General features: G+C 35.6%; 1 protein-coding gene across 1 annotated transcript in view; it reads right to left on the bottom strand.

The window, feature by feature from the left end:
* Window positions 1-25,375, bottom strand: part of DPP10 (dipeptidyl peptidase like 10) — a 1,271,598-nt gene that overhangs the window by 1,004,031 nt on the left and 242,192 nt on the right. The gene's annotated exons all lie outside the window — the stretch shown is intronic.

Raw genomic sequence — 25,375 nt, forward strand, 5'->3', positions numbered from 1 at the left:
TTAGAATTAAGCTAGTACCATGGGAGGCAAAATGAGGAGGTTGAAAGAAACACAGCTTTTACTGATACTTTTGAGCCACAGAATCAATACATTCCTGATGCCCACCCACCAATGGGCCCTTTTCATGGTAGCCATTAAGTCTCTTATGTGGTTAAATGAAACTGAATTAGATTTTGATTGGTTGTATCCAACAGTATCCTAAACAATACACTGAAAAAAAAAAAAAAAAAAAAGATATGTAGTCTCCTATTTGTCCATACAGAACCCAACACTGTACTTATTTTGTATTCTTCCTTGTCCTTCTCTCTCTTGGTCAGTCCATTCTGCCCACACTGCATGATCTCAGTTCTCAGCACTTAATCATATTTGCCTTGATGGAATTGGGAAAATATTAGGAGGCCTTTATGTCCTGTCTTTACCCAGTTGTTTCACTTGTTTACCTTAATAAACAAACCTTCCTCCTGCTAATACTAACATCCTTTTAAAACGCAACCCTGTAAACTTGCAACTAGTAAATAAGTAAGCACTAGAGATCTCTTTACGACATAGTGATTATAGTCAACAATACTGCATTATAAACCTCAAAGTTGCTAAGAGACTAGATCTTAATTGTTCTCAAAACCAAATGATAATTATGTAACATGATAAAAGTATTAGCTAACACTACTATAGTAATCATATTGTAATATGGAAGTGTATCAAACCAACACATTGCATACCTTGAATCCACACGATTTTATTTGTCCATTATATCTCAATTAAAAAAAATCTACAACCCTAGGGTTACAATGTTGTTAATCTCTGCCTATTTGCTCACCCACCAAATACTAAAAGTTTTCTTCTTCATACTTATATATGAACCAAGAACCCCAGAGGAAGGCAAAAAATTCTCTCATAGGGATATGAGGATAGGGAGAAAAATAATCTACCATAATAGTGTTTTTAATGTTACACAGAATCCCAAAAATGCCATGAAACTTGTAAGAATTCATAAGTTCAAACTAGAAATACTTTCATTATATGTTGGGGAGCTACTGAAGCAGTTTAAGGAGATATATAACAGAGTCATATTTGTGTTTTTCAAAGATCACAGTGGAAGAACTTTGCTAATATATGATCAAGTAGAAATCTCCCACATCTGACATTTTATTTTTGTGTCTGGGAATTAACTTATCATTATTTGTTCTTGTGAAAGATTTATCTTCCCTCCTTCCCTCCTCCCCTCCCTCCCTTCCTCCCTCATTCCATCTTCCTATAGCATGAGCCATTCCTTTATAGTACCACCAACATGCACATAGAAGGATCTTCTGGGTATAAGTACATCTATGAGACAATTCTGTAGGCTCTTTTAGAAATTATCACCACTTAATGGTTTGTACTTTCACCTCCTCCTACTTAGAGGAATAATAGGATCATATTATTAAGTGGATAATAAGGTCCAGCTTATCCACTTATTTAAAAAATGATAAGCTACTTGTCTACAAAAAAGTACAGTATCTGGCAAGTAAGAGTTAGGATTACTGACCACATCATGAGAGTATTTAAATATAGGAATTCCCTATTCCTGACCAATGGAACTTATAGTTTAAGGCAGTATAACATTAAATCATAAACATAAGAAAAAATCAGAAAATTTATCATAGGAGGGACAATTATCACTCTGGAAGACATCTCTGGCTTATACAAACAATATTCGGAACATGCTATGATCCTCTTGCTTTAATTCATTTCAGATCCTGGAGGATCTACTTCCAAGATAGTTCATTCAGATAGCTCTTGGCACAAGACCTTAGTCCTTTACCATAGGGCTTCTTTTTATGCTATAGTAGCTGGCTTCTCTTAGAGAGAGACAGATTTAATGTAATAATATATATGAGAGGGGAATATATGGAAATATGGTCACTAGAAAGTGGGGATAACCAAGTGCCTTCTAGAAGTGTAACAACCATATACTCTCAATGGGTTCAGAAGTCCTACTACATAGGCCCATGCATCCCTGGCCCAATTCCCATGACCCTGTGATAGAAGGGGGAATGGAAGTCTCTAGCAGATGTTTTTCTTCCAAACATATCAAAATACACATGAAGGATGTGTCCGTATTTTCTGAAAACCATGGTGGAGCAAAAAAATCAATCTTCACAAGATGCAAAATTGTGAACTTTCAATTGTGCCAAAGTAGTCAATAAAAAGCAGAGTTGTAATTATGAAGTCATCTAAATTATAATACAATGGCATATCTCAAATGCACTTAAAAATGTGAAGATGATCTGTTCTTGAGATATGAAATAAAGAATGACTAAATTCTTTCTTTCTCTATTTCGGTATTTGGTATTTTCCAACTTTGTATTTTACTACATTTTTGTGATCAAATTAAATAAATATAAATAAAAGACTAAGTGGATAAAGGGGCTTTGTTAGAACTATAAATATACTATCATTAGGCCTATATTCTAAGAAAATTCTCTAGCATTGAGAATTCCTAACTGTAAAATAAACAGTGAAAAAAAAGGAATAGTGAAGTGTAATAGCTTTTAAAAAATAATGGAAACTTAAAGCTAAATTATGAAAGACATTTTAAAAAATTGGTTAATTGGTTGTCCAGAAAAGAAAGCAGAGAATCCCAGAAGTGTGCATTAACCGAAAGAGGGGACAGTTTGACATCAATTAAGTTAAATACTCAAACAGACTAAGGCTTTGTGAAACCATTAATGATGAAGCTTTGATAAGATGCTTAAGACCATCATGATAGACTGAACTCAAAAGGAATAGTGATAAAATCTTCAGGGAAAAGAAACAAGGCTCAAATGTGGACTGAGGGCCCATATCCAGGCTAAGGTGAGAGATTTTGACTGAATTTAGAACCTACAACATTCAGAACTTTGCACAGAATAAGATAAATGTCTGTGGCTGTTGCTCAACTGCTTACTTTCATTTTTTAGGGAAAACATCCAATTTTGCCAGAGAAAGATTTGGTGGGCTCCTGGGCACCATCAGAACTGGTAAAGCCAAATGGTAACTATCAGTGTTTTATATCTGATCATTAGGCTTATGATGATTATGTTAACGATTAAGAGCAGAGTCACAAAGTTTACCTCACTCTGCTAGGCTATAATTGAGTACTTTAGAAACACAATACACCTATCCTCATTTTTAAAATGCCCTGCTTTCAATTTCAGCATGAAATTCAGATGTCCTCACCTAGGATGTGATCTTCCAGAAGAGGACATTTATAAGAATCTGAAATATTACAGATAGGACATAAAACGCATAGTATATGAAATCAACTCCATAAATGGTGAAACAAGTCACAGTGAAATTATAAATATCTGAACAATAGTGGCAACGTAAAAACCAAGCCAAAATCTGTAAGATGGTACTATATTTCTATTAAGATAGAAGTATATTTTGAAGATATCTACCACTGCCTCTCCTGAGGGGGCAAGAATGTGATTTCCAGTTGATAGAGAGCAAAGAGGTATATATTGAGGTTGAACTTCCAGTAAAATAGCTGCTGATTCACTTCTACTAGTCTCTTTGAAGTCTTAATTATAATGTGAGCTCTTCTACCTGCATAACTTACCATAAACTCACTTTGTTTTATTTCTACTAATCTTATTATCTTTCCTTTTTCTGATGCATTAGATTCCTTTTCTGATCAATATCTTCAACTCAACACCACTCAGTTGAGCAGTTACTGATAATGTGCCTAAGAGTCTCTACAAGGGTTGACTAGTTTAGGCCCAATAAGGCAGCTTGGAAGGGTCATCTCTGGTGGCTTTTCTACACATCAGTTATAACTCAGAGGTTCTATCTAGGCAAAGGCAGTTCAAATATATTCACTTGAAAAACACATAACCAAGGATCTGACCCATTACCTGAAGAGGTGGTTGGGAAAGATGGGACATAATATCTTCATACTGTATTCTAGGTAACTTTTATTTTGTAATCAGCTCCCATAATTAAAAGATAATATGAATGCTGTTTTCTGAGTTCCAACAATATGGCAAGCGTCTTTACACGTGCTTGACTTTCATTATATTACTTGATCCTTAAAACTCTGTGAGGTATTAGTATGACCCTGTATTTTTTCCCTGAAGAAATTAATGTTCATAAATTAATAACATGCTAAAAATACCATAATCCAAACCCAAGTTTGACATCCCCAAAGTTCATTCTTCCCTCATGACAGCATGTTTCTTTTTTAAACCAAAGCTTTTTGCCTCTTCTCTGCTGACTTTTTTGGCTCCCCTCTCCAACTTGGCTTATGGTACATGCATGCACACATGCACAAACACACACACACATACACACACACACACTGCTTATTAGTTAGCTAAGCATTATTTTTTTTTTAGTACCTGTTATTTGATTTTTTGCCAACCAACCACAAAACTGTTTGACTGAATTTTTCATACTGTATCTAGTTTGCTAAATGATAAGGGACATGCAGTAATAAAATAATATCCCAGAGGACATATTCACATTTTACTCGCTGTTTCTGTTTTAAAATTTCCATCGTTAAAAGCACCAAACAGCCATAGGCTCTAGGTATAATAGCTTCAGCTGCAAATAAAAGAACTATCTTTATGGATAGAAGGTGTGAAAAGGACTATTACATCAGTCTCTCAGCTACTCTTCCACAGAACACTGTAGTATGTTCAAACAAATAAGGGCAAGCAGTTTAAAAACTGGTCTTTTAAAATCGCCTAAGATTTTCCATTTCTGGGTTTCAGATCATTTGAGAGGCAAGCATTAATTTATTCTTTTTTCTCTCCTAATTTTTCATATGGACAAATTTGGCCACAGAGGAGATAATGAATTTGGCAGAGGGTCAGGAGCAAGACGTTGATGGAAAATGGGCACATATTGTAGGATGCTGATTTCAGTGATTGTTGCTCGCATTTCTCCTAATGGAAGCACAGCCAGCCTGTTACACTTGTATTTTATGGTTCACTGAACAGCCGCAATAACAAATTTTAAATACCTATCAAATGTCATAAAATGTCATTTAATATTGTTCTTGGTTTGTAAAGGGAAAATGAAAACTGATAAAGTTCATGTATATTGTGTGCTGGTTCAATACCCTAAATACCATACTATGAGACTTTCAACAAATATATAGTCAATTGTAGTATTATAGTAATATTAAATAAGAGTGTGCTACATTTTTTCAAGAGAAAGCAGTCATATTAAAAAGGGTTCTTTTAATGATGCTCTAAACAATGTCTCTGGCTGCTGCATAGGTTCAGTTGATAATAAAAATTGCCTTTGAACAGAGTACTCTAAATTTTTACAAGACTCCAATTCTCCTGTGCAATTATAGAATTTGAAATGTAATTCTCCCTGGAACCATAAAAGAATTAGACCAGAGAAATGCTGTTAAGAATAAGGCAAGATAAAAAGGAACTGCTTCAGAGATCCTTTTTATTTTGCTATTTCTTGGTGTCATGTTATATTCCAAGTCACCATGTTGTTATGGAGAAAGACAATGAGAAAATCCACTTAAAGCAATTGAACATTTCTAAAATGTTGACTCAGGGATATTTTTTTTTCCTCTTGATAATTACATATTAATTCACTATGGTCAGCTGTCTATGAAATACACTAAAAGTTTCCAGAGGGATAGGTGATCGACAACATTTGACTATTTACCAAGCACTAGTCATGGATCCAGCACTGTATTAGGCACCGTGGGTTACACAAATGGTGTGTGAACCAGTCCAAAGAACTGAGAATTGCTCATTGAAAATTAATTTCTATCTCTGTTTCACATCCAATTAATCACTTAGTCTCATAGATTTTACCACCTTAGTAATCTCTCAAATCCACCCATTCTAGAACATCTCTAGTATCATTATTAAGAACTATCAAAGTAAATTCCTGACTACAAGTCTCCAGTCTAGACCACTTTAATTCATTCTGAGAAATATTTTGGAAATAGTGCTGTAATGATACCATCCCCGCACATCTAACTATTACAGAGTATTTACATTTTACTCATGAGAAAGTCCAAGCCCATCACCATGATAATGCATGGTCCTCTATGAGCCCATCCTTCTTATCTTTCTAGCTTGGAGTTTTCATTCCTTCCTCAAATATTTCATCCAAATTAAGCATTATGTCATTTCCTGAGCCAGAAAGACCATTCTCTCTCTGTGTCCCAAGCCCCTTTTAATGTTTCCTCTTCCTAGAACACAAATTCTTTCAACTGTTGTCTGGCTCACCCTACTAGTCTGTTGAGACAGTTCAGGAATTATATCTTCCATTGTGTCTTTTCTTGCCCTCTCCTCTCCTATGGATTATGTCCCCTGTTTTGTTTTGGTTTGGTTTTAAGATTTATTTATTTATTTATTTATTTTAGAGAGAACACAAATAGAGGGAGGGAGAGAATTTCAAGCAGACTCCCTGCTTGAGTATGGAGCCTGATGCAGAGCTCTATCTCATGACCCATGAGATCATAACCTGAGCTGAAGCCAAGAGTTGGATGCTTAACTGACTGAGATACCCCGGCACCCCTACATCCTTTTTATGTATAAACTCTTAGCTTAGGTACTTATTTTTTTAAAGATTTTATTTATCTATTTGACAGAGAGAGAGAGAGAGAGAGAGAACACAAGCAGGGGAAGTGGCAGAGGGAGATAAGCAGGCTCCTCTCTGAGCAGGGAGCTAGACTCAGGGCTCAATCTGAGCACCCTGGGATCATAAGCTGAGCCAAAGGCAGACACTTAACCAACTAAGCCTAGGTACCCCTCACCTTAGGTACTTATGTCTGATAATGTACTTACATGGCTATGCTGTCTTTCATGAGACATCTGTTAGAACTTTAAAGATGAATATCATTTTTAGATTTTTTTACCCACACTGAATCTGGTACATGGTTGTCAATTCAACAAAGGAATATTTATGGAATAAATAATTGAATGATCTCAAAATAGAACATATATTAATTCCAACCTAATTTGCAAATTTCTCATTTTTATTCTTCATGCAAACTATATCATGGGATAGTTGGTATCTGATTCCATAATGTTGATTTTTAACATTTTTAAACTAAATGCTATGTTTCAACTATTAATCATATATTTAATAATTCTCTGTTTCATCAACTATAAGATTAAGTATAAGATACCATAAATGGTAAGACATATTTTCTTCATAAAGATATTAAAATGTGGGGGATGGGGAGAACATGTACTTAAATCAATGAAATACAATCTCTTGAGATCTTCTCATGTGCTTGACCCTATGCCGTATTTTACACTCATAATTTCTTTAATCCTCACAACATTCCTATGAGGAGGGCACTTTTATAATTTTAATTTTAAAAAATAAAAAGCTGAGTTCAAAGAAATTTAGGTAATTTTTCCAAGGTTACAAAGATTGTAAGTGGCAATGCTAAGATTTGAGTCTCTATCTTACTCTAAAATGTATGTTCTACCGTCTGAAATATTCTTGATATTTCTTTATTGGAGTCAGCACTAAGAGGAAGATAATATATATATTATATATATAAAATAAAATATATACACACATATTACTAAACTCTTATTCTAGAATATGCTTTTCCTTGATCATATACAGACACACAGAGAGAAACACAAATACACAGAATCTCTAAACAATGTGGACAATATCTTTCTTTATATGTTATTTATTATGCAATAAAATCAGTTTTTCATGTAAATTATAATATGCATTCTGAAAAAAATAGACAACTCAGGAATTTATTTTATTTTATTTTTATTTATTTTTATTCATGAGAGACAGAGAGAGAGAGACAGAGACAGAGACAGAGACACAGGCAGAGGGAGAAGCAGGCTCCATGCAGGGAGCCCAACGTGGGACTGGATCCCTGGTCTCCAGGATCATGCCCTGGGCCAAAGGCAGCGCTAAACCACTGAGCCACGTGGGGCTGCCCACAACTCAGGAATTTAAAAGACAAAACCAACCAAACAAACAAACAAACAAACAACGTGTTGAGCCCAGGAATGAGTAGTTCCCTGGACCGTTAATGACATCCCACACTTAAGAGCAGATGCCTCCACACAAATGTCATCGTATTACAAAAATGTTATAGGAATATTTTACATTTTAAGATGACAATAGAAAATAAGTCTATCTCCCCCCCGCAAATAAGTCTACCCAAATACTGAGGTGTAAATAATGCAAAACAAAAAAACAAAATAAAATTCTAAATTTCACCATGCCTGCAGGATAATTGAACCCATAAGGTGTTAAAATCAATATCATGGATTATGAATCTAATTTAACTCTTCTTGCTTGTTATTAAGGGTTTCCAATGTGACCCATGACCTCCAGCATTAGAAAAAAATGGATACCTGAAACATTTTTGTCCTTTCTGATTGCTCACTGTTCCCCATTTCTCTATAAACATACATACACATAGCTATATATGCACATACACACACATGCACACATTTTCCACATCCAGTTACTGATATCCATGTCTTAGTGTCAATTCTCTGGAAAACTACAGATGAAGGTAAATTTTGTCCAAATCATTTGTCTTTATCAAGGTCCCCAGATATTTGATGTTACTGTGCTATATGTAGCCAACCAGGACTTCCTTGTTCCTCCTCCCATCCCAAGCTTGCTTTCTACCCCATCGCCATCATATAATTGATTTATTCAGAATCTCTCACAGCTGCTCACTACTAGAGATAATTAGATGATCTAACTCAAACATAGACACTCTGAGCTGATGATATTTCAATAAAATTTCCTTTCAGTCACTGCTTTCATTTTTAGCCAAGGATAAAGTTGTCCCAAGTCAAAGTTATAAGGAAAACAAATTTCATCTTAGAAACTTCCAAAAATCCTAGACTTGGCCCTTTATTCCTAGTAGAACCCCCTTTTCCCTTTTCTTTCTCATCAGACTCCTAAATAACTTTCTTATCCTCCCCAGAATTTTTTCAAACCTGAATCTCTTATACCTACATATTTTAGCAAACCAACCTGTATAAGACAACAGCTGAGTAGATGCCTACAGTTTTTTCAGCAAAGATACTCTGGGTTTAATTTACCAAAATATGTTCTTTTTAAAAAAGATTTTATTTGCTTATTCCTGAGAGACACAGAGAGAGAGAGAGTCAGAGACACAGGCAGAGGGAGAAGCAGGCTCCCTGAGGGAAGCTTGATGTGGGACTCCATCCAGGGCCCCCAGGATCATGACCAGAGCTAAAGGCAGATGCTTAACCACTGAGCCATGCAGGCACCCCACGAAATATGTCCTTGGTGAACCAGTACTGCCATCCAGGTTTCTGAGGTAGCTAAGAATACATACAAATATATGTACCCCTATAATTCTATTTATTTACTTTTACTGATAATGGTAACTATTAATATAGCATCCTTTATTAAAAAGCTCAGACATTATTTCTCTTATGAAGTCTACCTAATTCTTTCTTTCTGACCCACAGAACCCTGTGCCCTTCTCGGTCATGAATCATATATTCTAATATGTGCTACCAGTTCACCTGGATTGTGGATTCCACACAGACTAGAGCTTGTTTACCCCTGTATGTCCAGAATACAAGAGAAGCTCATCATAGTCTCCCTTTTCTACCAGATTTCTACACTAATCCAACCATTTAGCCTAGTGATTCTCAAGCAGAAGGGGAAAAAACTCTTTTTTTTTTTTTTTTTGGAAAAAACTATTTCTTAGCACAAAGAATCTTCCCGAAGATTTTTCCAACCAAGCACAGGCTTGATGTTTTTGTCATATTCCCTGCAAGAGGGTATGGCCTACACCTCTTTGGATGCATCGTCACTGTCTGAGTCATTGCACAGGACAGCAAAAAAGGAATATGTTCTAATCCTTAGGTGCATCTGGGTAGTAAAATTAAAGAATCATTGCTCTGATTCTGTAGAATCACATGTAGGTCTTTTAATGTATTATGACTCTGTGACTTTTCCTGTGCTGTATCCACCTTCTTATCCACTTGACTAATTCCTACTAGATTTTCACATTATGGATCAATTATAACCTCTAACATGAAGACTTCTAAGATCTCCTTTTGCTTGGCGACATAGATTTCTCAGGACTCTACTAGTGCCTGTGTGTACAGCCATCACTATACATTATCTGTTTACTCCATTTGTTCATTTCACTCTGTCCCACCCACTAAATTATAAGCACCTTGAGTCTGAGTATTGTGTTTTTAATATTTCTATCACAACACCCCATCATAGTAATAGGTCAATAATATTTATACAATAAATGATTCCTGATATGAATAAGAGAGTGAATTAAATTCAGCCTTAAAAGCAACTTAGAAACAGAGATAAACATGGAAGGATTTACCCAAGTAAATCCTGGGGTTATGATGCTCTAATTTTTAGCTCTTTAAATCTATAGGTCTATCCTCCTGTTGGCATTCTTTTCTTTGATTTTGTGAGGTACCATTGAGTGTGACTAATAAATTACCATTTCTTGTTTTGGTCTGCTAGTTGTTGAGGCTTAAAGAAGTCTAAGCAATAAAGTACATTACATGTGTATCTCAATCCTTATGACCTTTTAAAGTAACTTTTACTATTTTTGTCTGCAAAACAGATAAGGACATTGATACTCAGGAAAACTAGGTTATTTTCCAAAGTCACTTGGCTCAGCAGTTTTAGAACTGATAAGTAACTTTTAAAATCCTTTGTATTTCTGTGGAATCAGCTATTACTTCTCTCTCATTTCTGATTTTATTTATTTAGGTTCTTTTTTCTTTTTTTTTTCTTGATGAGTCTGGCTAAGGGCTTAACCAATTTTGTTGATCTTTTCAAAGAAAGAGCTCTTGGTATCTGATTTTTTTAAGTCCCTATGTCATTTATTTCTGCTCTGCACTTCTCTTTCCTTCTACTCACCCTAGGCTTTGTTTTATTCTTTTCTAATTCCTTTAGGTGTAAAGTTAGATTGTAATTTGAGTTTTCTCTTGTTTCTTGAGGTAGACCTGTATCACTGTATATTTCCCTCTTAGAATGGCTTTCACTGTGTCTCACAGATTTTGGACCATTTGTTGTGTTCTCATTTTCTTTTGTTTTCATGTACTTTCTAAATTATTTCTTCTTCGAGAAGTAAGGTCTGAGACTATGCTTAGAGGGCATGTCTTTTCCCTGCACATCATGTCTTCTAAAGATGAGAAGGGGATGTTGAAATAAAGAAGAGCAGGGTATATTTATTCTAAGTGGGAGAGACATATGTCCATGTCCTTTCCTGGAAACTGCAAATAGCACCAAGGAAGAAGATGGAATGAACTGGGTGACAACAAGAGTCAAGAAGGGGTACAATAGGAGAGAACATAAGTAAGGGAGAACCAATACATTTACACTTTAGAAAAACAAATTTGGCAGCAGTGGGAATAATGCACTGGAAGAAGGCAACAGTATAAACAAGAAGACCAGATATATATTTGACTTCTATGGTTATATAGACAAACAATGGTGGAGTCTAAACTTAAGTGATTGATGGAGAGGACAGAGCCATAGTCAGTAAATCAATTAGACAGAATAATTGGATGTAAGAAGTCTAAGAAGAAGAAACAAGTCAGAAAAGATTTCAATACATTTCTTTTGTCATGTAGATAATGGTAATATTCACTGAACACAGGAATCTAGGAATGATGGCTGGCATTGGGTAAAGAAAAGGCAAGTTCAGTTTTGTGTCTTTGACAATAGAATACCAAATGGGAAATCCTAACAAGCTGGTAGTCAGTTCTGGAGTTCAGGGGAGTTGGTTCATGGTCCAGCCAGAGAAATGAAGGCCATTAGTTACAGTCAAAAAAGAGAAGTCTCCTTTCTGGTAAAAGCAGGTCTTAGGTCTATGGTTTCCTATAGCCAAAAGTTAATTATTTAATTGTTGTCAAAACTGAGACAAAAGAGGAGCAGAGACCAGGTGGTGATTCTCGAGTCAGGAGCCAAATAAGTAAAGCTACTGCAGCACGGTGAATGACTTAACATGCAAATCTTGCTATTATCATATGAATTATGGGAGTAGGGAAATCAACAGGCAAGTAGGCAGAGTGAGGAGATCAGCCAGGTGAAGTGAAGAAGGAATCTGATAAATAATAATATTTCAAAAGTAAACAGAGGATGAGGAATCCAAGAGTCAGAGAAAGTATAACCAGAGATTCAGAAGAAGGAAAATAGGATATCTGAGAAGAGAAATTAATGACCTGAGTCAGACAATGCAGAGAATTCATGTAAAAACAGAAACAAAGTATGTCCATTTGATTCAGTCAGTGGGAAACTCTTGCTCACCTTGATAGGTACACTACTTTGTTAGGAGATGCTCACCAGTTTAGAATTCAAACACAATCAGCCATGATCACTTAATGGGACTCTATGGCTTCCTGAGCCTGCTCAATTTTACAAGCACATCAAGTATGCTAAAAACATAACAGAAATTAATAAAAAACTAGACTTATGCACATGAATCCAATATGCCAGCACAAGTTTCTCATGACGGAAGACAGGGCAGTTCCTCTTTGTTTCACGTACTGAAAAGGATGGTCATTTTCTATCCAACACCCTCTTTCCTTTGTGAAAGAGGTAACTGAGTATCTAAAGCAAACTGGACTCCACCAGCAAAATGTGACGAACAGGAGAACAGAAGCACAAGAACCAGCTGCTGGCACCTGGGTAAGACCAAAGGATTCCTGGATGTTTGATGTCCTCTAGTGCAGTCAAGTTTCCTACCCAATCAGAGCCCTTTAGCAAAGTACTGAGGAAGACAGCCACCGTGGTGTGGCAGCATTGTGAAAGCAGCCCAGGAGGGGAGAAAGAAAACACTTTCATGTGCTGACCTCATCCTGTTTTTCCCCTTTTGTCTTTGCTTTTGCCTCTGTCTTTTATATTTCTCTCTGTACTCCAGGATCCACTTCTTTCCAACCTTTGAACACCATATGAATATGTCACATTGAAAGCCACAGTGAAGTAGTGGTAGAGTAAAATCAATTCCTTGAACCTCCATTTCTCATAAAATGGTCAGAGTGTGAAAGAGAAAGCTCCTCACAGATCTCTCTCTTTCTCTCTCTCTCTCTCTCTCTCTCTCTCTGTAACTGTCAGGAAGGCCCACTTGACTTTTAACTCCTGCAGGACCCAGCTTAGGGTCACCTGAAAAATAAAATGCATTAAAGCCAACACAAACTAGAAATAGTCTAAGAAAAATTTTCCCTACTTCAAATGTTCTTAATAGTTTCCAGGGTGCTGAGATAAGGATTCTCCTTCCCCAGAGAAGGTCTGGGGTGTGGTGTAGAAATAGTCACACTGGTCAGCTCTTACCTAGGCAGCAGGTTTGAACATATTAAGAGAGGACTTCAAGGAAGTGAAAAAATCTGTGAGGTCCAGGAGCATAAATATTCAAAGGCAGGATGTTACCACTCCAATGGGCCAGTATTCGGGCCTTTCTGCAGGCCAAGGTAGCAGAGGCAGCGAGCCTAAGATAGAAGAGTTTCATTCTCATCAAAGAATAGGAAGGAGTCCATCAAGCAGAGATCACATTAGAACTTCACTCATACTCACTGTCCCTATTACATTCTTAATTGTGATGCGGGAAGAAACAAAAATGTTTTTTAAAAGACACACTGAATGTTGAAGAGTTCATCCTTAGAGTAGGATGGACCTGGATAAGGATTCTATTTCCATCACCTACTTATGAAATAGCTCCACAACAACATAGATCACTTCTGTTCTTGCCTACCCCTATATGCCTAGAGTTAAGCGCAGTACCCGCTACAAAATAGGTGCTAAATAAATATTTGTCAAATAAACTCAAGAAAATAAATAAAAAGAACATAAAGCAGGAAGAATTTATCGTACACTGAGGAAGTTGCTTCACAGCTCCTAATCTCAGTTTCTTCTTCTGCCAAATGGAAAAAAAAACTACTGTACCTCAGTAAGGAGTGTCTAAAGGGTTCAAGGAGAAAGAATATATATGTGTGCTTATCAACATGTTTAGTCCTTAAACATATTTGGTAAATGCTAGCTATTATACTGATAAACAAATCTTTAGACATACAGGACCCTGTAGGTCCTAAAGGAAACCCCAGTTAAAGAACCAGAATATTAGGTGTATGTAATCCAAAGGTGGTTTTGACACAGGTTAAACAGGGGTAGGGCATGATGTGTGCATATTCTTCATACTTCATGAGGATCCACAAGTAGTACAAATACTCCCTGGGAACATGGTATTATAAGGAAAGCTAAAATTTCGCAACTTAAATTTTATATAGACTTTTACTTTAAAGTGTGTGTGTCGGGGGGTAGTATTCCTAATTTTAAGGGCATATCCAATTCTTTCAAAAGCAGAATGATAATAATAACAATAAATAACAACAACAACAACCTGACCATTGTAATTTAGAATTGACTGCTAGATAAGCACCTGGAACTATGGGCTTATCCAAAGTACAAGAAAACAGTATTTTACAGCAAAATAATTGAGAGAGGCTACTGCATCCTGGAAGTTTTACGAAATTTTAAAAGAAAAAATTGGAGAGATCCAAAATAACATGAACCACAGAATCTCAGGGTTGAATGAGTCTCTAAAACCATGTTTCCAAACTCCCACTGGCACTGAATCCTGGGGAGATGAATGCCAATCTGAAGTCTTGCTGGATGATTTAGATTTGGCTAGATGGAGAATAGGTCTAAAGGTGTCTCACTCTTTAGAGAAAGAAAAGGGGAGAGAGCAAGAGAGAGAAAGACAAAGGGAGAGGGAACTAATAACCTAAGTGTCCTGCTGACTGTTCTAGGAAATGTCAATTATGCCATCCTGGAAATGAGTACGACAGGGCCTAGGACTTGCGCCTTAGTTTTCAGCACTTCCACTGAAGAAATTGGACTGGGTGATGGATAAATGTTTTAAATCATCTATCCCAAGCTCTGTCACTGGCCAAAAACCAGGTCAACTCATTGTTACATTTCTCAGGCTGCCTATAGTTGGAAATAATGTAATCTTCCCTAGGCACTGTAGTGCTGTTTATCTGTTCTTATGATTACGGCAAAATGCCACAGCTCTGTCTCACAACAGAGATTATAACAGGAACATAAAATAAAGCAAATTAATTGTTTCTCATGATAACAATGTTAGATGACAAAGAAATAAAAACAGGCTATCTTCTTTCCAAAGCAATTTTAAAACCCTAACACTGAGTCATGCTCAGTCTACTCTGATCTAGCACAGGCTTCATAAAATATATTCTTTCAGAGTATTTGTTGTTGTTGTTAATGCACACATATTCCCTGCTGTTGCAGAAGAGAGAGGCCCACACAGAGCCTCCATTTTGCCACTGGAGGTGATTCTTTTAAAGGGCCTTTCAGAAATCAGGAATGCAGTTAAAGCAATAAGCATCTCTGAACTATATCTTACTGGGGGAACTAATGAAAAACAATTGTTCTTCTGTTCCTTGTATCACCTGATGAGTCTATCTGGTCCCCATGAAATACATAAGTACTGCTTTAAGAGCAGAAAATATCAAGATCCAGAGGAGAAGACTTTATCATGTTCATAAAAAAGAAAGCAAATGAAATCTGAAAGTGATTATAGAATGAAAGAGTTCTTACTACATGCCAGACTTTTGGTGTATAGGAATCAAAATGAATCAAGAGAACCATTGGGAACAGGGACTGATCCATACATTGAACTGTAATGGACTATGCACTAGGCAGTCGGATCATGTTCTCTACAAAGCTGCATTAGGCCAATTCAAAGAATTCAATGTGGTTGGCTGATATGACTGAATAGTAGAAAAAGACTCCTGAGAAAAAGTAAGATTTAAGCTAGGGCTAACAAAATGGGTAAGATTAGAATAATTGGGGCACAATATGGATGGGCATTGGGGAGAAAAACAGCTTAAATTCAAGACAAATATTATGATCTAAGCACAGAATAATATAGAAAGAGATGGAGTCTTAGATTTGGAAACCATGGAATGGCTTCTTATATGAGGAGACTCTACCATGTAGCAGTCAAATTCATCTGCTCTCCAAGAAAGTTCCTCTCATGCTGGGCCCTGTTGTAGTCATATCTGCTTCTCTGGAAACCAGTACAGTGTCTACTCTATAATTTAGTTTAATAAAAATGTTGTACACCAAATGGCTTCCAAATGTAAGTTTGAATTGCCTATATAAACAGCCTTTAAAAGAATGGATTTAACAGATTAAAAAAAAATCAATTTGTGGGTACCTGAGCAGCTCAGTCGGTTGAGTGTCTATCTTTGGTTTAACTCATAGACTTGGGATCGAATTCCAGGTTGGGCTCCCTGCTCAGTGGCAGTCTGCTTTTCCCTCTCCCCCATGCTTATGTTCTCTCAAATAAATAAATAAAATCTTTAAAAAATCAATCTGCTTAATTTTTAGGGCAATATTTATTGGTACTTCATAATTTTGTACTCTATGCTTAAGAAGAATTGTTTCACTGTATTTATATGACCCGTAAACTACAGGTTTGCACTAATGTTTGGACACACATTTTTATTCAATTGACCACTTATTGTAAGGACTGAAGAAATACATAATTAGCTTTTTAGAAAGAAAGGCAAAATACTGAGTTCTTAAAAAATAAGGGTTTAAAGAATAAAATTATATTTCTAAGACAGAGTGGATAATGTGGAACCAGAGTGGTGAGAGAACCCATTATTGCAATCTTCTCACAAAGTTTTTATAACACAGGACCCAGGTGTATAAAACTGGATGAGATGGTTTTGATGGTTAACACACAGGAGATCAAAAAGGTCAGAAAAGTAACCATGGGCTGGAGTGATCATGAAATTATGAAAACTATGAAAAAATGTTGCATGAAATTCCCAGAAGAGACATCAATGGCAGAAATATTGAAAGTTCTTATTAAAACGTGCATGTTTTATGTGTGTGTGTGTATATATATATGTATATATATATAAATATACAAATGTATATATCCTCTATTTTATATATAGATGCTATTACTGCCTGGACCCTGATATTACAGTATTTAGAAGATGTCCTAGAAGATATAAACCCCAGGAGATAGTTCCGTGAAAATATAAAGTACAGATGTACCGAGAGATGTGTCATAGCTGAGTGGGCAAATTGATTTCTATCAACTGCATTTTATTTTAAATAGGACAGGTGTTTATTTTTCAAAAATACCTGTGGAAAATCCTGCCATGACCTGCAGAATCATTTCCTATATCCCACACTTTGTCAGCATATTTCAGTATGTTGAGCTTACTTGGTTAGGGGTTATCTACACGGAGACTCCATCTCTTGCTCCATGACAAACATGATAACAGAAAGAGATGTACCTTCTTAGTTCTTAAAAAAAAAATTTGGATTGCACAATATTAGAGTGTGAAGCATTCTTACTATCAGCTGGAGAATACTAAGGTAAGATTTCATAATCCTTTTTAAAAATGTATTCTTGCAGATGCATCTCCAAGAAGTAATTTATAATGCATTATCTAAATTCCTCCTGTTGTCCTAATCATTGGAAGTAAGACTCCCAAAAACTTAGAAATAAAATATACATATACATACATATACTTGCAGACACACCCCTTCATCAATCCAGTATTAAGTAGTGTTTTCATGTCTGCAATACTACCTAATAATCTACAGTCACAAATTATACCACCTATGATATATTGCAGGGGTCATGTGCCAAATAAGGTCAACCACCTGTCTTTTGTAAATAAACGGCTATTGGAATAAAGCTATGCTCATTTGTTTATATATTGTCTGTGGTTACTTTCATGCTAGTGTAACAGCAGAATTGAGCAGTTGCAAACAAGAACATATGATTCACAAAGTCTAAAATACTTATTATCGTGTCCTTTATAGTTTGTTGACCCTAACCTATAGTCTAAGTGCCATAATGCATCAGGAATTCCCAATCACTTACAGCTGTCAAAATTGAGTGTATCTTCTTTAAAACAATGTAAAATGATTTCCTAAGTAGGAACACCTAGAGTTTTATTTCCAATCTAATTTTAACAGAGTTGCTATAAATACCCCTTAATACTATTACCACCAATGACGTACAGTGCTTTGCCATAGAAGAGTAAGTCATATTTACTAATATTTCAATGTGTCAGGTGTGGGTAGGTTCCTTTTGGAGTGCGTATGTATATGTATGTATATAGTCACAACCACTTAGTGAACTATTATTTCCAATTTACAGATAAGCAAAAAGAGGTTCATATGGTTTATAAAAATTAGCAACTGACATACAACTAGAATTTTGGTAAGCTATGATTTGATTACAGATCTCTAGCTTCAAAATCCAAGTTCTTCCCAGTACATAACAGAACTTTTTTGTTTTTTAATTTTAATTTTTTTCAGCTTTCTAGGGAATTAATTGGGCAAAATGCATAGGCAACTCACATCCTGGATTGCCTCATTGCCCATGAGTTCTCTAATATTTAGTTCTAAATAAATACTATAATATAAACAAGAAAAGTCTAAAGAAGAGCACCTAGTGCCATTACAATAACAACAGGGCTTTTTAGAGAACAATTACTCTATCATACCAGGTAGAAAAGGAGTAATTCCACAGACCATTTATGTTTCTCTCTGGAAGTGTTCTCTGCACTGACAGCCAAGATGTTTTTTTCACATTGCGACAACAGATCTCAGCTCCGCCTCTCTGTATTTCATTCTCTGCTCCAAACAAATAAAATTTACAATTCTCATTTGAGGCGTTCACAAATAAAATGCTTTGAAACAACTGCCCTTCATTAGAGTTTCATGAACCATTGGGGTGTAATCAGATCTTGTTGGAAACCACATTCCAGCCCTGTGTACAATATTACTATGACCACTGCTACTCAGAAAATCTGTGCTCTAAAGTGAAATGAAGGTCTCAAATTGTTTGAGGACACAAATGAGTTTCTAGTCAGAAACAACCTGCTGCGAAAAGACTTCTTTTAAAGAGATGCATCTACGTGCCTAATCCAAATTAAAATGTAAGGAACTGCCTAAGTGACTACTTTTATCCTGCAGAGTTAATTCCCTCAGGAATCATATCATCATGATGATAAATTTGAGAGCAAAAGTGGATGAGAAAAGGGAATTACCATGTTACCACTGTCTAGTCCAAATTATAGAAAGTTTGCTAGTAATGTTTAATCGATTTTATGCATGGGTATTTAGTAGTTATTAATTCCACCAATATTTACTGAGCATATTAGTGTGCATCATTGTGTGATGCCTGAAGTTTCAAATATTAAAAAAAAAAAAGATGCTGCCCACAGGGCTTATATAGTAGAGAACTTCTGTAAATAATAATCACAATCCACGAGCAGAAATGAAATAAAAGCAGGGGGGAAGAGAAATGAGGAGAAGGAACCATTCTCCAGCACACGTCCAGACGTCGGTTAACCACCACATCTTTAGGCGGTGAAGTAGGGGAATCCAGGGATAGTATAGTTCCAAACTTTTCCCATAGCTGTACAAGTAAGTCCTATCGTAATAAAGGGTTAGTGTGAAAACAATGTCTATTTTTTTTTAAATCTTCATAGCTCCTAGTTGGAAGTGAAAAAGTATTCCCTATCATTGTAATTAACCCATTTGTTTAATTCTCACTCTAAAGCATAAGGGCTTAGAAAGTAAAATGATAACTGACTACAACAAAAACCTACTCAATATAATGTGATTCATTTATCATGGTAAAGTTTATTACAAATGCTAAAATACAAGAAGTGAAACACTCCGTATCTTTTATTTTAGGAAGCTTTCACTTTATAAATCACATGTAAAAATATTGGTGGTTGGGTGTGCCTTTTGCAAGATGTTACTTTATCTTCCTCACGTAAATAACCACTCTCATGAATCTCAATCAGGCTGGAGTTATTGCAGTGATCATCAGATTAAACATGCTTTCATTTGCTCCGAAATGAAAACAGATCTATTTTAGCACAATATATTACAAATCATCTAATGTATTCCAGACTGTTATCTGCAGTTTATATAGAAACAAACACTATACTCCTTTAACTGTATTGATTCACTAAGGAGACAAACATCGACATCATCATTTAGCAGCTCTTAACTGCAGGCAGGTTTTTAACCCTTGATTTTCAGTTTCTTCATCTGTACAATGCAGACACTATCTTAGTGGTTTGTGATGATTCATTGGCATAATCTACACATGTGGTCACCAGCATAATACTCAGTGCAGAATAGGAGATCAATAAATGTTAGTTTTTTTTTCCCATTAGAAAATACACTATAAGATCCATTTCAACCCTCAAATAATTGGTCATTTATTTCCTTGACCTTATTCATCCAAAAATAAAGACAGACCTTAATTGTCATTTTCTCTACAAGAAGTTCAAATCCAGTAACTATAAAAGGACTTAAATACAGAAGGGAAGTCCTATCCAAACGTGCAATAACAACTCCATATTTTGTTTTTTGCTTATATATTCCAGAATGATGGTAATAATTAAATAATCTTGCCTAGACAGTTATCTTCAATGTGCAATATTTAGCATAGGATAAAGTCAAACACTCATCTTTGATCATTACCAAAAATACAAGTTGAAAAGTGAGGCTAAGGAGGTGGTAGGGGGCAGATAATTCAGAACAAGATAACACTATTTAGTTAGATAACAGACTCTAAGACTCTAAGCTTCAGACTGGGACCAGGGGAAGATGTGTATAAAATCTGGTCCCGCTAATTCAAACTGTGTAGCCTTGGGGAAAGTACTTTTTCTCTCTGAGCCTCAGTTAAATGGGTATAATAAACAAAGTCATATCTTTAATGTTTGATATTTAAAATGTTCTGTCCATGGAAGGTCCTGAGTAGTGAAATACATTTTTCAATTTTTTTTAATTAAAGGGAAGATTATGATGGATCAATTTCAAGAGAATGATCCATCCTGGAGGATCTAGTTCTATGAGAGAGAGATATACATATAGATAGCCTGGAGCCTTACTCAAATTTTGGTCCAATTTAACAGCATTGGCAAAACCTGCAAGCTTGCTGGGAATGCCGAATCTTAGGCTTCATTTCATCCTATGAATTATAAATTTAACAGGAATTTTAGTAAGATTCTTAGATACTTTGGATACACAATGAACTTATAGAGTGCCTGACATAGAGATGCTTTTAATGGTAATTGTTTCATGAGTTATGGCTATAACGGTGTGTATGTGCATAATTATATATAAAATGTCATATAACAGTACACCAATATTTGACTAGTTGAACTGAAATCCTTTATAACCAGTAGTGCTTGCCATAAAACATAAAGTTGCAGGACACCTGGGTACCTCAGGAATTGAGCGTCTGCCTTAGGCTCAGGGCATAATCCCAGGGTCCTGGGATCGAATCCTGTATTAGGCTCCCCACAGGGGCCTGCTTCTCTCACTGCCTATGTCTCTGCCTCTCTCATGAATAAATAAATAAAGCTCTTTAAAAAAAAGGTAAAGTTGGCATGTTAAATAGCTTTAGTTGTTATCTGCAGAAGCAGCCAATGTCTTATGAAGAGTTAAAAATGTTTGGTGATACTAACTGGAAAATAAAAGTAAAAACTGAAATTATAGAGTATTGCCATTCCATAGGATAAGATTAATCTACCTCTTTATGTACCATTCCTTGTCTGTGCAGATCAGTATTGTTTCAAAGAATTCTCCAAGACAATCTATATCACAGTCACACAGGGATCAATTAAAAGTGCAAATTCTCTGGTACCAAATTCCCCAAATATGGTTAATCAGAATTCTTAGGGATTAAGAGTCAGAAGATAGGATATACATACTCATGTTTTCTCTTTTAAAAAGATGCTTAAAAAATATTAATGGCTTGTTCCTACCCTCAAAACTTCTAACTTAATTTATTTGAGTGTGGGTTGAGCATTGGCATTTTTTAAAAGCTCCCCAGGCAATTCTAATGTAAAGTCAAGGTTAAGAATATCATTTTCTTTTCTTCTTTTTTGTTTGTTGATATTTTATTTTTAATTGTTGAAAATGGTATCGTATTCATATTGTTTTAATGTGCATTTCTTTTAAAATTTATTTTTATTTTTTTACATTTTTAAAATTTAAATTCAATTTGCCAACATATAGTACTGTGCTCATCCTATCAAGTGCCCTCCTCAGTACCCATCACCCAGTTACCCCAACCCCCCCCCCCAACTCACATCCCCTTCCATAACCTTTTGTTTCCCAGAGTTGGGTGTCTCTCATGGTTTGTCTCCCTCTCTAATATTACTCAGCTATCAGAAAAGATGAATACCCACCATTTGCTTTGATGTGGAAGGAACTGGAGGGTATTATGCTGAATAAAATAAGTCAATCGGAGAAGGACAATCATCATATGATTTCACTCATATGTGGAATATATGAAATAATGAAAGAGATCATAAGGGAAAGGAGGGGAACTAAGTGAGAATATTGTTTTCAATAGAGCTAAGCCTCATGGTTAGTATGAAGAATATCTCCATCAAGTTGTCCACTCCTGATGGTGAATTGTAAACTTTGACACTAGGTTAGAAGGACAGACTGTGCCTTAGGATCACACACATGTGGCTCTTTTAAAAATATATATATATATATTTATTTGTTTATTCATGAGAGAGAGAGAGAGAGAAAGGCAGAGACACAGGCAGAGGGAGAAGTAGGCTCCATGCAGGGAGCCTGATGCGGAACTCAATCCCCAGACTCCAGGATCATGCCCTGGGCCGAAGGCAGGCGCTAAACCGCTGAGCCACCCAGGGATCCCCACATGTGGCTCTTTATATTCAAACATACATTAGTCTCAAGCCTAAAGTTATGATACTGGTTAGGACTCATAATACTAAAACATTTGCTAAATAACTGACAATTTATCAAATCAATCCCCATTCAAACAGTTCTCCTTACCACTGACAATTATCTCTTCCCATTTTGTATTCAAAAAATATATCAAATGTTTAAAATACAAGAACAATTGGGTCAAATTATGGAACCTCACTTCTGCAAATGATCCAGGATTTCAGAAAAGTGATTATGAAGAACCACATGCAAAGCCATTGGCAAATGACTTTCCAACAGAGCTAGATGATTTAATAGGAAGAGATCAGGAAATTGACGTGGGAGGGTCATAAAAAGATAGTTCAGAAGAGAATTGTTTGAATTTCAAAAGATTAGGTGAAATGCTTGGGAAAACTGATGTACTAAAAAAAATTCTAAAAAGGACGCTTCTTTTTATTTTTTATTTTTTAAGATTTTATTTAATTTATCCATGACAGACACATGGAGAGTGGCAGAGACAGGCAGAGGGAGGAGCAGGCTCCATGCAGAGAGCCCAACGTGGGACCCGATCTCAGGACTCCAGGATCAGGCCCTTGGCCGAAGGCAGGAGCTAAACTGCTGAGCCACGCAGGCTGCCCTAAAAGGGATCCTTCTTATGAACACGCTGTGAAAGTTGTCCAGAGTGAAGTGTTACACTAACTTTAAACTCAGAAAAATATGCTGCTAGGATGAATTTATTTTTTGCTGGTTTCCAATAAGCATACATAGTTGCTATAACAACCTAAAGTTTATAGTATATAAAATAAAATTAATTGTTTTCAACATTTTTAGTTCCATCTTTTCTAGATGAAAACTTCAATAAGCACACTATGCAACATGTGGTCTGAGATCTGATGCATTTTACTGTCCTCGAAAATGAAAACTTTTCTGTATTTTTATCTCCTCCATAGTACCTATTACAACAAGGGATATCCAAAGTCTGGAATCATTGTCAGCACAAAGCCATTTAAAAATTTATCACCTGCTAGGATGGAATCTTTGTTGCCAACACCCACATGACTGGTTTATTTAAGAAAATAACAAAGTTGACAAGCTACACTGTACAAGATGTATCTTGTAACATTCATTTGTTTATTTTAAAAGAAGTTTTTTAGTAATATCTTAGAATACTTTTTCCTTTGCTCTGAACGTTAACTTGCAGTAAAATAAAAGAATCTAAAATATATTATGTCATTCACTGGCTCATTGTTGATTGTGGTAAAAATGGGAAATCAACAAAAATGTACTGTATTAGGAATGCTTCAGTGAAGTAAACACTTTCAGTTAATTGAATATTCTGAATCCATAAAAAATAATGTTATGAAGAGTTTACAAATATCAGAGAATTCTTATGTTATGATAGGTAAAATGAATAGACTATACACTACTTATTCAGTATGATTTTAATTGTACTATAAAACATATATATAACAAAAATATAACAATGTATGGAATAATGTGAATCATGTAGTGAGTCAAATAGGATTATGAAAGTTATTTTACTCCCATTTAAAATTTTCTTCCATACTTTTCAGATTTCTTAACATATTCCATGAAAAACTTCAATTATTAGCAAAATAAAAGACTTCCAAGTTCAAGTTCAAACTCAAGCAAGACAGCTGTTCTCAGCTTACAAGTCTAATTAATTCATAGAGATCCCTTGTTTCTTGACATGTTACAGTGCAATATAACTGTGATTTAAGAAATTCAAATTTGAGTACTCATAGATTCTAGTATGGTTATGCAATAAATCCACTAATGAACTTGTTTTTAATGCATATTTTAAAAATATGATCAAAATCTGTTATAATTAAATGATTGTATTCCACAGATTAGGAAAATGTATGTATGTGAAGCAATGTTTTTAATATGGCACTAGGAAAAAATAACAAAAAACAGAAACCAAATCAGTCATTAAATCTTCCCTGTTGGATGAGTTCTGAGTAGCAAATGCATGGTCTTAGGTTCTCCCTACCACTGTCAGTTACCATTACCTAAGGATCTGAATCAATATGTGAATTAGAAAATTTTTGCCCATCCTAGATACTGTGGAGCTATGGAAGGGGGAAAGATTTAAAATCAACAACACACCTCAGACTTGCAGGCTAGGTTGGGGGTAGAGAGGGTCTGTTGACAGACATAGGAACTTACAAGGTGTAATATGTCAAGCAAATTAAGTAGCCTACTGAGAAAGAGAGTGTTACATCTATCTTCTTACCCTTTGTACCCGCCTGATACAATACTTAAATCACAGTACCAAGCTGGTAGCAGATGGCTAATAATTCACTGAACAGCAGGTAATACAATAGAAAGATGTTGTTGGAGCTGGGAGGACCTTAGAACACAGGGAAGGGCTGATAACATTCTTTTTGACATCACTGTTGGGAATATCCCAGTACCAGAAATAAATGTAATTAAGAAAGAATCTGCATGTGGAGGAAAGGTCTCAATATTTTTATGAGAGTATGGACTGGTAAGTATTTCACAGGGCATTTAGCAATAAGAACTAATAAATTATTTGCAGAGGGCTGCTATAAATTACACAAAGTAACATATGCAGTTCCAAGAATCAAACAACCTCCCACAAACCCCCATGATAATTTTTGTGTTAGAA

Source organism: Canis lupus, chromosome 19 (genome assembly GCF_003254725.2).
Source record: "Canis lupus dingo isolate Sandy chromosome 19, ASM325472v2, whole genome shotgun sequence".
Lineage (NCBI taxonomy): Eukaryota > Metazoa > Chordata > Mammalia > Carnivora > Canidae > Canis > Canis lupus.